General features: G+C 42.4%; 1 long non-coding RNA gene across 4 annotated transcripts in view; it reads left to right on the top strand.

Moving 5' to 3' along the window:
• Nucleotides 1-15,142, top strand: part of LOC309524188 — a 71,368-nt gene extending 56,226 nt beyond the window's left edge. For all 4 annotated transcript variants that reach the window (XR_014215837.1, XR_014215838.1, XR_014215839.1 and 1 more), the window contains one exon: nt 13,075-15,142. This is a non-coding gene — a long non-coding RNA (uncharacterized lncRNA). The remainder of the gene's footprint in view (nt 1-13,074) is intronic.
• The last annotated feature ends 862 nt before the right edge of the window (nt 15,143-16,004 follow it).

The following is a 16,004-nucleotide window of genomic DNA, read 5'->3' as shown; positions in this document are numbered from 1 at the left end:
AATCTAGGAGTAACATGAATTTTTTTAAATTCCTGAATTGCTGCTGAAATGGTTGCTTTAGCTCCACGTGGTATTTTTTCAAGAGGACTGCATTGGAATTTGCAACATTTATAAATCGAATGACTGAGGCGCCTTGATTGAAATGTATGTTCCGTATAAAGAGTATTCCTTTTTAGCTTTCTCTGTTACATTGAAAACAGTTCATGAATGAAGGAATGGAGACAAAAATACATGCTTGGTGGCACTTGAGAAAGAATCTTGCAAGACTCCTGGGAGGCACATTGGTGGAGATGAATTGCAATGGCGGAATAGTCAATGTAATGTGGGAGTTGAAAGTGGGTTTGAGAATGTTAAACATTGGTACCTGATTTCCATGCAATGAGAATGCATCACTGTATGTTTTATTTGGGGAGAAAATAATCCATACTAAAGGAAACTGCTTCTTAAAGCCCTAATGTTGCTTTGATTTGCCAGATGAGGAATGCATATCATAATAAGCCTGCATCTTACTCTTACTATTTTTATATCATTACATTATTGAGCCACACTTGCTATGGTTATCGCATCTGAATTTTTAGAATTGTTTCACATGGACGTGTATCATTGAGTGTTTCAATTTATTTTTTCTCTGACTCCACCCATATTAGAATGAGAGATTCATAGGCCATGATTTAGTGCGCCTGGAGGCCCACATGTTACCATCCCTGTCTATCCTATTGCAATCATATAAACAGAACAAAACACAAGGGAAGCTCTTCATGAAGGAACAGTGACCAGCACTGCACAGAATCAAATTCTCCATCTTAAGCAGAAGGATCCAGTTCCTGTTCAGCACCCCTCTCAACCCTATTTTAAAACCCTATTTTAAAGGTAAAGGACCTCTGACAGTTAAGTCCAGTCACAAACGACTCTGGGATTGCGGCACTCATCTCACTTTTCTGGCCGAGGGAGCCGGCGTTTGTCCACAGACAGTTTTTCTGGGTCATGTGGCCACAAGATTCATAAGCCACTTCTGGTGAAACCAGAGTAGCACATGGAAACACAGTTTACCTTCCCGCCAGAGCGGTACCTATTTATCTACTTGCACTTTGATGTGCTTTCGAACTGCTAGGTTGGCAGGAGCAGGGACCGAGCAACAGGAGCTCACCCCGTCGCGGGGATTTGAACTGCCGACCTTCCAATCGGCAAGCTTTAGGCTCAGTGGTTTAGACCACAGCGCCACCCATGTCCTCCTTCTGTGTGAGGCAAGGGTTCAGCTCTATCTTTGAGAGAGGACTTTGCCCACTTGGAGTGCATTTTTTTTCTTTTTCTTCCTCTTTCAGTTTTCATTTAGATTACTTTGATTCTTATTGTATTGTATTATGAAAAAGCTTTAATAAAATTTCATGAAAAAGAAAAGGTGTGGAGAAGCTTTTTCTGCTTGAGAATCACATTCACTTCTTATGGGGGGGCAGGGACGGGACGGACACACATGCCTGTGGTAAATAAGGCAGTAGCAAGAAAATATGAATCTTGATGTGTGTAGCTCAGTTGGTAGAGCATAAGACTCTTAATCTCAGAGTCATGGGTGTGAACCCCATGTAGGGCAAAATATTCCTGCAATGCAGGGGGCTGGACTATAAATGGCCCTCGTGGTCCCTTCCAACTCTATAATTCTATGATTCTACCTTTGTATAGTAGACTAGCTTGCACACAAACTCACATACTCTGATCTGCCTTACAGCCAGGTAAGCAAGAAAAGCATGACCACAGTTCATGAACATATTCAAGCCAGGCAAAAACACTCAAGGAGCATGCAAGGCAGAGGCAGTGAGGTGTGCAGCTTGAGAGGAGGGGTGATTTGAGGAGAGTCCTGAGGACCAGATACTGGAGGAGCTGCATTTTGCACCTGGGCCTGATGTTTTTCATCCTTCTGTTAAGTCCTAGTTCCCAGAGGGCTGCTGGTGCAGGGGGCACTCTTCTTGATATACTTTTTCATGGTAGAAATAAATTGTTCAGTGTGTGCATAATGTCTATGTCAGTGGAGTGTTTTAACAGCCATCTTTATATCATGCCTTGAATAAGCTGCACTTCTTATTGTGTGAATAAGTGATAAAAGGAGTAGTAAAAAAGAAGGAACCTAGGCTGCCATGATATTATACACATTTATCTCCTGCTGTAAATTAGATCCCGTTCAGTACTGCAATTAATAGGTAAAAGAACACACAGAAAGAAGGAAAAAACACATTAAGGGATTATGACCTAGGCGCATGCGCGCATGCACACACACACACATACACACACAATGCATACACTCTCTCACACACATAAATCTGGCTTCTTTTCTTAGACCTCTTAAATATGCAGGCTTTGTAATTCAGTTGGAGCAGTTTAATGTCTAATATTTAATGTAACACTTTGAGCCACTTAATTTCATATTCCAAAGCTTTAATGGGCATAATACTAGATAGATGATTGTACTATTAGTCTAATCTTTGACAGTATCCATATGGTGCTCTGGAAATGATGTACGTGTTTGGCTTTTCAAGCAGGTTTTTGAATTCAAAATAATGATAACCACTGAAGGTGTTTCTGTCGTAAAAGTAAGTTACACTGTGATCTTCAACTCTGTATTGCCTTATACATGCCCTTTTATTTTATCATTATTTTCACAGAGATAGGGAACAATGAATCTTTTCAAGATCTAAACAATGAATCTTTACCAATCATTTGGCAGTCTATTATGAACTAGGGTAATAGCAATGATATCTGAGCCTCTGAAGTAAAGCATCCCTAATTCCTTTGTTATTGACTCCCTCAATTTTTGTATTTTGGGTCTGGCAATGGTGGTTCATATTGACTGAAAAAGATTCAGGATAGATGGTTGCTTTAACTATATGTCTAAAGACCTTCACAGCAGATCACCATTGGAAACAAGTTTAAAAAGGGGGAAGGAACCTGTGGCCCAGCGAATGTTGCAAGACTCTAACTTATATCAGTTGCAGCCAGCATGGCCAAATAGTCAGAGATTATAGGAACCATACTTGAACAACAACTGAAGAGATGGTACCATCATTGAAACAGCACTACTGCAGGCCGAACTGCCAAGAAGTACTGAAATATTCACAATCAATAAAGGAAATGTTTTCTTGCTTGCTTGCTTGTTTTATCAAGGTTTTTTTTTTAAATAATCCACTATCAATCTAAATCTATATCTGCATCACCTATGTTGTGTCTTGAAGCTGCGTTCATTTTGAAATTTGGATGCCAACTGGTAGCTTAATCATTTGGCATGTCACTGCTTTCCTCAGTGCAACTTTGAGATGTTACAAACGGGGAAGGCCAGAGCTTAGTGGTAGAATACCTGCTTGTTATACAGAAAGTCACAGGTCCAATTTCTGACACCTCCAGACAGGGATGGGAATGTCCACTGCCTGAATTTTTGGAGAGCTGTTGGAGTAATTATGATTTTACTTATGCTTATGGATTTAAATAGGTTATAAGTCTCTTGGATACATTTTTGTATAGCAAGCGGCTGTAAGCTCAAATAGTGATAATAATTGCAGCTGAAAGTGTTACGATTAGGATACAGTTGTATTTTTCTTTAAGTTCTCTTTGGAATGTTGCTTGAATATTTTCAATCTGGAGTCAAAAGAGTTGTGGCTTGTTTGGCTGCTGACAATCATGAAGGGTGAATCAAAACCACCTTGAAAAATATGCTGTCTCAATAGATCATACAGACAAACTCTAATTCTCACAAATTTTGGCAGATGTAGACACTGGTGCATCGGAGTGCAGTCATTCTGCCACAAATACTTTCAAGGAAAACTTGTCAAAATTGCTGCCAATTTCTTCTGCAGCTAATGCAAGAGATGTGATTGTCTTCAGAACAGAATCATCACATTCAGCAGTAAATAAGCATCATTCTTTGGTCACACAACTCTCAGTGAAGAACATTATTATTAAATTTAATTAAAGCATGTAAAAACCATCGGAATTAACAGTACTTTTCTTGTTTGCAAACCAAGTTCAATTATTTTATTTTCCTGGACAAATACCTCAGTTTGAACTGGTGTTGCGCAAATTGTGAAATTAATCAAATTGAAAGTTCATGGTGAATATTAATGTCAGCTGCAATTAATATGTTGGAATGAAACTCATTTCCTTTTGCCTTGAAGCAGATGGAAGCTGGGCCAGAAAGCAAGAATCCAAATATTTACTAACTTCAGCTACAAGTTTAGAAAGGAAAAGGTTACAGCAATATAATTTGACAGTTTGAAAATGTATTCCCCCCACCCCCATTTGCTTACTCTTTCTGTCATGAACCTGTTTGCCAGTTAAAGTTATCGTCAGAGAATCTTTTCAAGTCTTCTCTACCTCCAGAGTATATGAGTATATGATTACTTTTCTTTTTCTGTGGTGGCATGCCCACTGGCGGAGGAAGAGGAGTGCAGGGGGAGCGCACCGCCCCCGGCAGTACGATCCCGGTGGGGTGCCATCGTGGCTGCCCCCCTGCCCGTTCTGGGCACCACACCCCCAGGACATACACCATGCTCCTATGGGTGGTGCGTCACACCCCTAGGATGTGTGCCAGCCCTGGCCCCGCCTGCTCTCCGCCCCCTAGTGCTGGAGCATGAAGCTCTGCCACTGGGTATGCCAGCTTTGGGATTTCTTCATTAGGGTCCCTCCAGACTGGTTTTTTTGGGGGGGACGGATGGACGGACAATGTAGGTGTATGATGCAACATGCCACTCATGCAATAATAGTGCATTAATGGTGGATTTTACTGGATTGTCCACACATCATTTCACTTTCTTAGTTGTTCTGCGATGGTTCCCCTATGTTACCATATTATCACCCTGTGGAGGGGCACTCTGGTACTATAGCACAACAAAAGTGGACCAAAAAAGTGGTTTGTAGTATAAAAAGTTATAGGATTTTAGCAAGAAATTATAAGACATGCATCTGATGCAAATGAAGCAAGAGCTTCATTTTTTTACAAGATCAATGTATGATTGCCTATATAGTCATACCTCAGGATGAATACGCTTCGGGTTAGGCAAATTCGGGTTGCGCTCCACAGTGACCCGGAAGTAACGGACCGTGTTACTTCCGGGTTTCGCCACACACGCGCATGCGCAGACCGTCAATATGGTGTCACGCGCATGTGCAGAAGCGCCAAAACGTGACCCGCGCACGCGCAGACGCACTGTCATGTCTTGCGTTCCATTCGGGATGTGAAAGGGGCTCCGGAACAGATCCCATTCGCATCCCAAGGTACCACTGTAAATTCAATGATAACATCCTGAACACAAATAATCATGATTGTTCAATAGAAAGGACACCTGAAGGGGACCTTTGGGCTGCTACTGCTGTGGCTCCTTTGCTCTTTATCATCTGCTCCTCTTAGAGGAGGGGAGGGGAGCCCCATGATGGTACTGAACTACAACTTTCATCAGTTCATGCCAGGGATGATGTGACTTGTAGCCCAGCCACATCTGGAGGACCAATTCTGTCTTAGAATCTTAGGCTTCTTCAACTTTTGATCCTTTTAGACCACTTGCCCATTTTCAGTCTTTTATCTTTTGCTTCCACTTTTGTTATTGCCGAAAAGAAAACAAAAAATGCAAGCTATGTTGGCCAGTGTGCTTTTGATTTTCCCTGGAAATTTCCCCTGTATTTTGTTCAAATCCCTTTTTGGCACAGCAAAGTCCTTGTACTGTATTGTTCTGTCCCTTTTCTGAATAAGTGGGCTGTTGAATCTCTGTATGGACTGCTGAAAACCTGCTTCCTTCCATCTTCCATCATCTCCTCCATGGCCTCTTTCTCTGCTATGCGCGCGCGCGCGCACACACACACACACACACACACAGCTTTATTGCAGTCCATAGACCCAAAATACACAGCACAACAGTAGTACATATCTACAGTTATTAAAGTGTAAGATTGGCCTTGCTAGCCATATTTCCTAGCAATAATTGTAGCCACTTACATATAATGTGTGTGTGTGTGTGTTTGTACAGTGGTATCTCGGGTTACATATGCTTCAGGTTACATATGCTTCAGGTTACAGACTCTGCTAACCCAGAAATAGTGCTTCAGGTTCAGAACTTTGCTTCAGGATGAGAACAGAAATCGTGCAGCGGCGGCGTGACAGCAGCGGGAGGCCCCATTAGCTAAAGTGGTGCTTCAGGTTAAGAACAGTTTCAGGTTAAGAACGGACCCCCGGAATGAATTAAGTACGTAACCAGACGTACCACTGTACTCATACACGGCACCCACATACAAAACATTAACTTGTTCATAAATAATATAGTTTGGGATGAGCAGTGTGGTAGCCATGCTTTCTGATGGTACCAGATTGTCCAGTCAGTTAAAACAAAATGAGCTCCAAGAGGATTGCTCCAAACTGGGTGAATGGGCAGTAAAATGGAACACACAGTTCAATGTAAGCAAAGTAAAAAGGTACAGATTGCACCATTCTACTCCATTCAATGGACAGATCCCATCTCCTTTCACCCGGACCTGGCTGCATGCAGTTTCCATGGCACTGTGGCTTTCCACTTCCCTTTAATTCCTTTCTGAAAATCAGTCACATAGATTACAACGTGCAAGAGAGATAACGTCGCTAAAATTGCTGAGGCCCCAAATCATGCAGAGCTGATGTTCAGAAAATATGCACATTCACGCAGCACTGTCATTTGTTAGCAGGGATGCTTAAAATATGATGTAAGGGGAAGCCAAGCTGCCGAACTCCCTTAAAACGTGCCTAGGAATTACAGCAGTCTTATGCAAGCAAAGGAAAACTTTAAACCAATTACAAATCTTGCTTGGAAGAAGGGCCTCTTAAAAATAAGAACTGTTTAAATGTCAGGTATTAATAAAAAAAACTGTCAATTTTAAATCCTATTTAACTTTCATGTGCTGGTTCCTTGTTGTCATAGCTGCTCATTAGGAATTTGAAACAAATGGGGGGGGGAGAGAGAAAGCTCTGTGGAATAAAAGCCACTGAATAAGAGAATGAAGCAGCGCATACAAAATATAGTAGAAAGTAGCACAGCAAGGTATGAAATCGTTAAAATGCTCTTCACAAATTTGTTTTCTTAATTATGATTTTAAACTGAATGCGTTTACATAAGCAACGTGGGTTTTCATCCAACCAACAGCCTCTTTCCTTTGTAAATTTTACAGCTCTATTAATTACTCTTTAGAAAAAGCATTGTTCTGAGTTTTATATAGAGAGAGAAACGGTGGTAGGGCTTATTTTTTATATATATTCTTTGCAATTTTATACCACCATTCTTCCAAGGAACTCAGGGTGCCATATATAGTTGCTCTGTCATGCGGAGTAGGTTCAGAACCTAGTTCTAAAACTGATTTCTTTTTAGGACTTGACCCTTGTTTCCAACCACCTCATCCTGGTTCTACACCTCTGTTAACTGCAATAGGAGCATAAGTAAAGCCTTGGTGGATCATTCCAAAGGGACATTTAGTTCAGCATCCTGTTCAGACTTCCTGTATTCAGGTTCCTTGATCTCCTGCACTTATTCCACCTTCCCTGTGTTCCCTCTGGCTCTGTTATCACAAAACTGCTGGCTACGATCTTGTTACCAATATTAATGAATGATGGACATTCATTTATATGAGAGTGTAGCACCAGAAACTGGCTCTTTTATGTACGGGGAGGTCATTAATTCTATATTCTAGGGGCACTCCAAATGTTCTTTTTATTGTCCATTCATGATGACGTGCTGATATAATGGCATGGCCCCTGCTATTAATACTGTTTGCAACTGCATAGGTTTTGGGGCGAACATACTGCTTTGTTTCCAATTAGTTCATTTCCCATATCTTCCTGCTGAAATTCTGTAACTCTTCATGTCACAAATGTTCCAGCTCAGTCATTAATCTTGATCCTTCCTTTGTTGCTCTATAGTGCTAGATTGCCTCTGCAGATGGAAATAATGTGATAACATTGGGGAACCATTGCAGAACAACTTGTAAAGTGGAATGATGTTTGGACAGATAAATGCATCACTAATGCAGTATTATTGCATCAATATGTTGAAGAATACACTGCACAACCGGCTAGTGAAACTTCCTACTCACTAATTTAAGTTTAAAAACCAAAAACCTTGGAATTTCTTTAAGATAATAAGAGGTGAATTCTAGGTTGGCTTATGTGTGTCTTTTCGTTTGTTTTCAAAGTTTCCAATCCTGCCACCACCATGTAAGGCTCCATTTTGTCCTAAAATGAATCCTCTCTCATACATAATAACCCCCAGTTGTGTTAACTTTCCTTCCTTAAAGTAGCCAAAAGACAACACCTGTCTCTCACAGCAATTGACCGTGAAAAATGTAGGGCATTTCTCTTATATGTTTTCCTCTGCTTCCTTATGGAATTAATTATATCCACCACTCTTGTGTGCGTTGCAGATCTTTCAGCAGATTTAATCTGCTCCACAATCTTTTCTGTTGCTCACTTATTCTTTTTGCTTCCTCCTTTGAAAAGATTGCTGATCTTATAATCTTTAGCAAAATTAGGTAATTTTTGGCTAATTAAATAATCTATGGCCTTTTAAACCATATGTGTGTGTGTATATTTCTGTTTGTTTCTATATTGTGAATTTTTGTGTTTTTATATTGTAAACCACCCTGTGATCCTTGGATGAAAGGTGGTATAGAAATTTAAAGAATGGACAAATGAATGAATGAATTTTCAAGGGATAGTGGCAAGCAGGCTAGAGTTTGTTTCCAGTCATTTAGGGTTTTGTGTGTGTTTTTTTTTAAATCTGAATGGCAATTGCCCAGTTTTGAGTTCAAATTCCAATGGCTGCAGAGGCTGCAAGTATCTGGAACACAAAGAAATGGACCAAGTTGGTATTTTGAGCCCAAACATAGGAGCAGCTCAGCACTGCAAATGGGGCAAAACCTTATGGATCCTCTAGGGTAGATGAGAGAATCAACCAGCAAGATGGTTAGAAAGGGGGCAGACTGGTTGTATGTAGAGAAGGGCAGCTTTGTGATTTCCTAGAGGAAACTGAGACCTAGGAGTTGTATAGAAGATAGCCTTCCCACCTGAGGGAACACTCAACATGAGGCCAAGGTCTTAAGTTAGAAATCTGCACTGTAATTCTTCTTAAATAATGCTTGCACTGACCATGCACACTTACTTGAGAGTAAGTCCTCTTGAAATCCCTGGGAGATAATTCTTCGTAAACATGGAATAGGTTTGCATGTATGAAAAAATAATAATTCCAAGGAGGATATTACGAAGGCAGCTTCACACAACATGGTATTTGGCCTTGGAAGCCTGAATAGGTCAATAGGTCACTCACCTGCAGGCAATCATGATTCACAATCACATCTCTCTCTCTCTCTCTCTCTCTCTCTCTCTCTCTCTCTCTCTCTGTGTGTGTGTGTGTGTGTGAATCATGGAATTGTAGAGTTCGAAGGTATACCGAAGGTCATCCAGTCCAACATTCTGCAATGCAGGAATCCTGCCCATAGCTGTCCCTGGGCTCAAACCACCAACTTTCTGGTTAACAGCCAGGCGCACTAACCCATTGCACCACAACATGTGTGTGTACACACACACATTTATACACACACTCGTAGCATACTCAAGCCTATTCTGGCTTCCCATTACATGTATACATAGTGCAACATGAGCTATAGAAATGTAATAAATAAACGTGCCAATGTTTGTGTATGAAACAAGTAGTGTAATTACAAGCTCCTGCATTTGCATGACACCCCCTCCCCTTGCCCAAATAAACTTTCAAACTTGCCTTTAATAGTTTATACATTGCTCCAGGCACTTTTCATGTTGTTGCTGTAGTGGAAGAGGCAACTTATAACACATTTTACAAATAATGATAAACATCAGCTCACTGAGCCTGCGAAGCTTTGAATTAATTCTGCTTTTTGTCCCCTACTGCAAATGACTTTAAAAATTCATTTGCTAAGTGTTACATAGCTGACCACAGGCAGCTGGACTGAACAATCACGCCAGATTTCTCTCTGCATCAGAGGCAAGCGCTGAATATGCTATTAGCAGCACATTGAGCCTCTGTAGCTCGGTATTGGACACAGATGAAAAACCCTTCCAAATGGCTTTCCCTTTGAATACAGCACTTCCCTGTGGATCTTACCTAATACAAATTCCTGGATGATTTCAGCTGTGAGATACAGTATTGGATTATTTTGCTGGGCATGTCTGTTTTATTGTTGTCGATAAAGGCTCCAGCATGGAGGAATAGCACTGTTCATGTCTCCTGCGTTGCCCACAGCATGAACTTGATTGTGCACTCCATTACTGAGAAAGTCAGGGGAAATGAAAGATCTAACTTGTGAAGCAAAAGCAAACCCTCCCCACACACAAAAAAGCAGAAGAGGTGTGCGTGCATGTGTGTGTGTGTGTGTGTGTGTGTGTATAGTGTCAGGATACAGGTATTCCAGAAATCATTGTGCTCTCAGAATACAAAGGGAGAAAAGGCATTTGTTTTCATTGCATTCCTGCAGTACTTTTGCTGAGAGCTAGAGCTGACAAGGGCAACATGTTCTGGCCACCGCCCCAGCCACCACCACTTCATATTTCCTCTACACTTGTGCCTTTCCACCATGGCACAAGTGGGCTGCACTCCCACAATCAGAGAGATATCTAAAGCAGAGAGATACCTAAAGCAAGCTCTCCCTCCCCAGCCATGGGCAGGGGGTGAGGAAAGAGGGAGAGAGAGAGTTGTGCCAACCGATACTCCCCCCTTCCACATGACAACAGCAGCAGCAGCAACAACAATGGTAACAATTTCTATTCTGCTCTTCATCCAAGGATACAGGGCAGTTTACAATTTACAATTTAAAAGCACAAACATACATAACATCACTGGCATGTGGTCAGTACACTGGGGTCCACTAGGCCCCTAAATGTTCACCTGACACCTCCTTCCCAAAGCCCAGGAAGCTTCCTTCTGGCTTTGGGAAGGAGGCAGGGGGGCTGCAGCATCCTGTCAGAGGTCTGGCTTCTCCTCCCCAAAGCCCGTGAAGTTTCTGCCTGGCTTAAGGAGGGAGGTACAATTCTCATGCATGCAACGTCATCATCCCCACCCCACAATCCCCCTTGCAAGCTGGTCCTCTGCCCCTAACTGTTCCCCTGTTCCCCGCACACCACTGCATAAACATGGGAACAAACCAAAACAATACCCCTCAACAATTTAGAACGCCTTAGATTGTTTAATAAGCCAAAGGCCTGGGAGAAGAAGAAGGTTTTTGTCTGGTGCCTAAAGATGTTTAACGAAGGGTCTAGGTGAGGCTCCCTAGGGAGAGCAGTCCACAAATGGGGAGCCACTGTTTTCGTATTACCACCCTTTGGACCTCTCATGGAGGGGGCACACAATGAAGGGAATCAGATGATGATCACAGTCTGGGTTGTATCATGTGGGGAGAAGCAGCCCTTGAGGTATTGAGGTCCTGAGCCATATATGGCTTTATAGATCAAAACCAGCACTTTGAATTGGGCCTGGCAACTAATTGGCAGCCAGTGGAGTCAGGCCAGTAGTGGCATAATATGCTCAAATACGGGTTCTTGCACAATGAGCCTGCTCCACATGCCCATTAAAAGAAATAAGAATTTTTGCAATAAGGAAAGTTACAGGAAAATGTGCTAGAAAGTGGTAAAAAACAATTGCTTGATGCAACATTGTGTAACCTCCCAGGTAACAAATCAGAAACAGTGTTAACTGAGCTTCCCACAACAATAAACAGCTCATCTAGAAACAAGCTAAAAAAAGATGATTTTTTTGGATATGGAAAGGCAGCTTGTATATTCCAAAATAACGTTTCTTGAAATTCTACCCTCCGAAGAGAACTCCACTATATTTTAGGGTTGGGGACACAGCCATGTTTGTCTTGGTGAAAAGGGAACCCAAGGCAATTCCCTTGATTAAGGTTCTTGGATCCCATGCAGAATTAATCAGTGTGAAATTACAGGAAAGTCTGCTCTCTGCCCTGTACTGGCAGCAGGAACACTGCACAAAAATAGACCTGATTCGTGACTTCTGCCTCTCTGCAGCTCCGAATGGATTAGCAAATTAAAGTGCCAGGAGGGAATTCTATCGGCTAGTGAGAATTTCAATGTGTTAAAGGCAACCTGAGCTAATGGTTTGAAATGTATGAAATGGTTCTTTGAGATACTTGCTTTCAATATGCAACTTAACCATCTGGGCAGTGCTGGGCGCGGTCAGAGCCAAAACTGGACAGAGCAACAAATGCAAATTTACCATTGGCAGGTAGGCTAGATTCCACACATGCTCACCCAGCCCTGTCTGTCACCATCCTGACAAGCAAGAGGCATTATCAGAGTTCAATGACATGTGAGGCAGGGACATTGAGGGGTGTGGCCTGAGCAAATGTTTGATAGAGGCCTGGAAGATCACATTCAGCCTCTGGGTCCAAGGTTTCCCATGCTTGCTCTAGAGATCTTTATTCGTTTTTTGAGGGTGTGATTGCACTCCTTCTTGTTCATACTAGTGGTGGAATGTGTCTGGAATGAGGTGTCTTACATCACAGCTCTTCCATTGTATTTTCCTTCCAGTAGTAAAATTCATATTTACTGGTGTGCACCTGAGTTATTGACCGATATTTGCATTTAGAGTGGAACCTCGCAGAGGCAGAGCTAGGTGCTCCGGCACCTAGAGCGATGCAAATGCTGTGCGCCCGGGGGTGGGGCAGCAATGTCACCCCCCCTAATGGATGACACCTGGGGTGGGCCGCACCCCCCTCCTCCACCAGTGGAACCTTGGTTTTTGAGCATCTCGGAAGCTGAACGTTTCAGTTTTTGAATGCCAAAAACCTGGAAGTGGATGCTTCTGTTTTCGAACATGCCTTGGAAGTCAAATGGCTTCTGAAGCATGTTTCTCCATTTTCTCAATGGAATTTGCTGACTGACCATTGTGCCTCAGTTGTTGAATGTTTCACTAGTCAAATGGTCTTCTGGAATGGATTACATTCAACAACTGAGGTACCACTTTATTAAAAAAAGGGTCATAGCCAACTAAGTTTTACTCAGAGTTTTATTCTGAAAATCTGTCCCACCAGGTCCTCCAGAAGATCAGATGGAAGAAAGAAGCATTCACCATACTGAACAGTGGAGGATTTGTTCTACTCAGATTCTACCTGGAGTTGCTGATTGATGAGTAGGCAATGATTGGGACAACTGCTGCAGAGGGACCACAGTATCTCCCTGGAAAAAGGCACCTACTGGAACTTGCAGAAAATGTCACCTATCACCACAGTGACTCACACACTAGATCACTAAATGTAGAGGATTGCTGCATGCTACCCCAAGTAGTGTGAGATTTCAGGGGTTCCGGGTGCTTACCCAGGAATCAGTTTCCTTGGAATGAGGGACAGTGGAGACTGTTTTATGTTATATGGTTTATTTACACACATCTGCAACCTGAGCCAGTGGAAGACTCATAACATTAATGGTCCAAGAAGGTCTTGCTTCTTCCATAGCCACAGCCTTGTATTCCAGTGGAAATCAGGCCTGACTCTCTCTCTCTCTCATCTGCCCAGCCTGCAGCCTGCTTCTAGCTTCTAACTCTCACACAACTCTGGATTTTGTTCTTCTAACTAATAGCCAGGTGAGGGAGAGGGGTCCACCCACTTGTCCTCTGGCACAGAGTAGCTTCTGGTTTCCCCCCCCTCAATGACCCATACTTATGCCATTATCAAGAAGCTGGCCTGGCTAGTCCAGCAACTGAATTCTTGTTGGGTTCAGGAATTGGAAGGGACTCAGGCACACAGCCCTCCCACAACAACTCACAACAGTATTGGGGGAAAATCAAATAACATCTACAGCAGGACAGTTACATACCACGAATACAGATAATTCAGAAATGTCAGATTCTTTTGTGGTAGGAGGAAAAATAGGATTGTATGGGAAATAAACTAGGATAACAACACAACAATGACAATGTCACATTGCCCTCAGTAATAAAATAAAATAAATACAAATTATAAACCCAAAATGAATAGGACAATGCTATGAAAGTAGATCTGGAGAAGCTCCCAGTCAGCTGATTCTCAGGAGGAGGAGTATGCTTTTTTAGGTACTTGGGATACAAGTACCGAAAACAACAACAACACATGTTCCCCAATATCAACCATATTGGGCTTCTATGATCAGCAGCGAGGCAATGTTTATGGTGATACCACTGGGAGTTGCCTGGTTGGAGGTAACTCATGACAGAGGCTTCTTGCTGGTGGTTCCTTGTTTGTGGAACATTATCCCTTGGCCAGTGCATCATTTGCACTCATTATTAACTATTAGGAGAATTTCTATTTGATGGCTGACCACTCAGAAATTATTAGCTTTGAGAGCAGGTGATTGCTTTTTGCAGTTTTCAAACTTTTTTTTTAAAGTTCTAATTATATTGTTTTAATATGGGCATATTTGCCACCCTGGGCTCCTTTGGAAGAAGGCCGAGTGAGCCAATGTGAACTGAAAGAGGGAGCCAACTGAACCCAATGTGGAGAAACGGACTCCTATTTTCAGGACATCTAAAGCACAACAGTCAAGTACAGAAGTGAGGCTTTTAGGGTTCAGGCTCTGAGTGTGTGGCAATCACTAAATCTGGAGAAGCAATAGGCTTTAACTGGCTGAAGTGGTGTGCAAACAGTGGCCAGCAATTCTTCTTTCCCTTCTGAAGTCCTGGATTGATGTTTAATATAATGCTTTAATCGGGAAGTCAGAGAACAGGTAATGTATTAAATACGACACAGCTGTGTCAAGAAAAGCATGTGTCCCAACGAATGCAAAATAATGTACAACAGCCACCTATTTTAATGCTGCTGGCACAAACTAAACAGGACAAATGTCCCAGAGAACAATCCCTTTGTGGCTTTAAAGAAGAAGAAGGGATAAAATAACCCCCTAAGTACCTGTTATACTGAAGGAATTGCTGAAAGAAGAGACTTTTCTTTTCTTGCTTGCAGGACTCCTCAGAACTGGTAGTGGCACGTCTGGGACCACTTGTATGGTGCATCAACAGACAATGCAAGGTTTCCATCTCTCCTTTTAAGCTTGTATTTGCTCTGATATAAAAGGCTGTAAAGATCTGATGGTTAAGGAAAAAATATAAAAAGTCAGCTTCTTTCAAGAGGAGCTTGTCTTTGTCCTTTACCTGGTCGTCGTTTTTTAAAAAAATGTTTTATAAATTACTGCATAGAGTACAACAGGTAGTTTTCTGTTGCACCAACCCAAGTGCATATAATCCTACACAATGAATTGTTTGAACTCAATACGTGCTGGCCAGAATTGACTAGAAAGCAAGTGATGCAGTTTAGATTTGGAATGGGGGAAACTGGAGCAGAAAGTTTCCTAGTTCAGTTTCTTAGGTTGAGGATAACCACAGACTACATTTGAACATCTCAGCTCAGCCATATTTAGTTTTCAAAACCCTAGGTAAAAGGTAAAGGGACCCCTGACCATTAGGTCCAGTCGTGTCTGAATCTGGGGTTGTGGCGCTCATCTCGCTTTATTGGCCGAGGGAGCCGGCGTACAGCTTCCGGGTCATGTGGCCAGCATGACTAAGCTGCTTCTGGTGAACCAGAGCAGAGCACAGAAACACCGTTTACCTTCCCACTGGAGCGGTACCTATTTATCTACTTGCAGATTGACATGCTTTCGAACTGCTAGGTTGGCAGGAGCAGGGACCGAGCAACGGGAGCTCACCCCGTCGCGGGGATTCAAACCGCCGACCTTCTGATCGGCAAGTCCTAGGCTCTGTGGTTTAACCCACAGAGCCACCTGCGTCCCCAAAAGCACTCCTTTTCCTTTCCTAATGGAACCCCTCCTCTTTCTAGGGCAGATACAACTTTGTGGGGAGGGACTTTCACAGCTTAAGACTTGCTGCAGAAAAAAACACCCTTTTCCAGACTTCCACCCCTGAACTCCCAAAGATTACAGAACTACCAAGGGAATTCCCTCTGCCAACCTTAACTCTTGAGCAGTTGGTTGGAAT

Source organism: Podarcis vaucheri, assembly GCF_965113315.1.
Source record: "Podarcis vaucheri genome assembly, chromosome: Z".
NCBI lineage: Eukaryota > Metazoa > Chordata > Lepidosauria > Squamata > Lacertidae > Podarcis > Podarcis vaucheri.
Note: the sequence above shows the minus strand (reverse complement) of the source record. Positions and strands in the feature narration are given on the sequence as shown.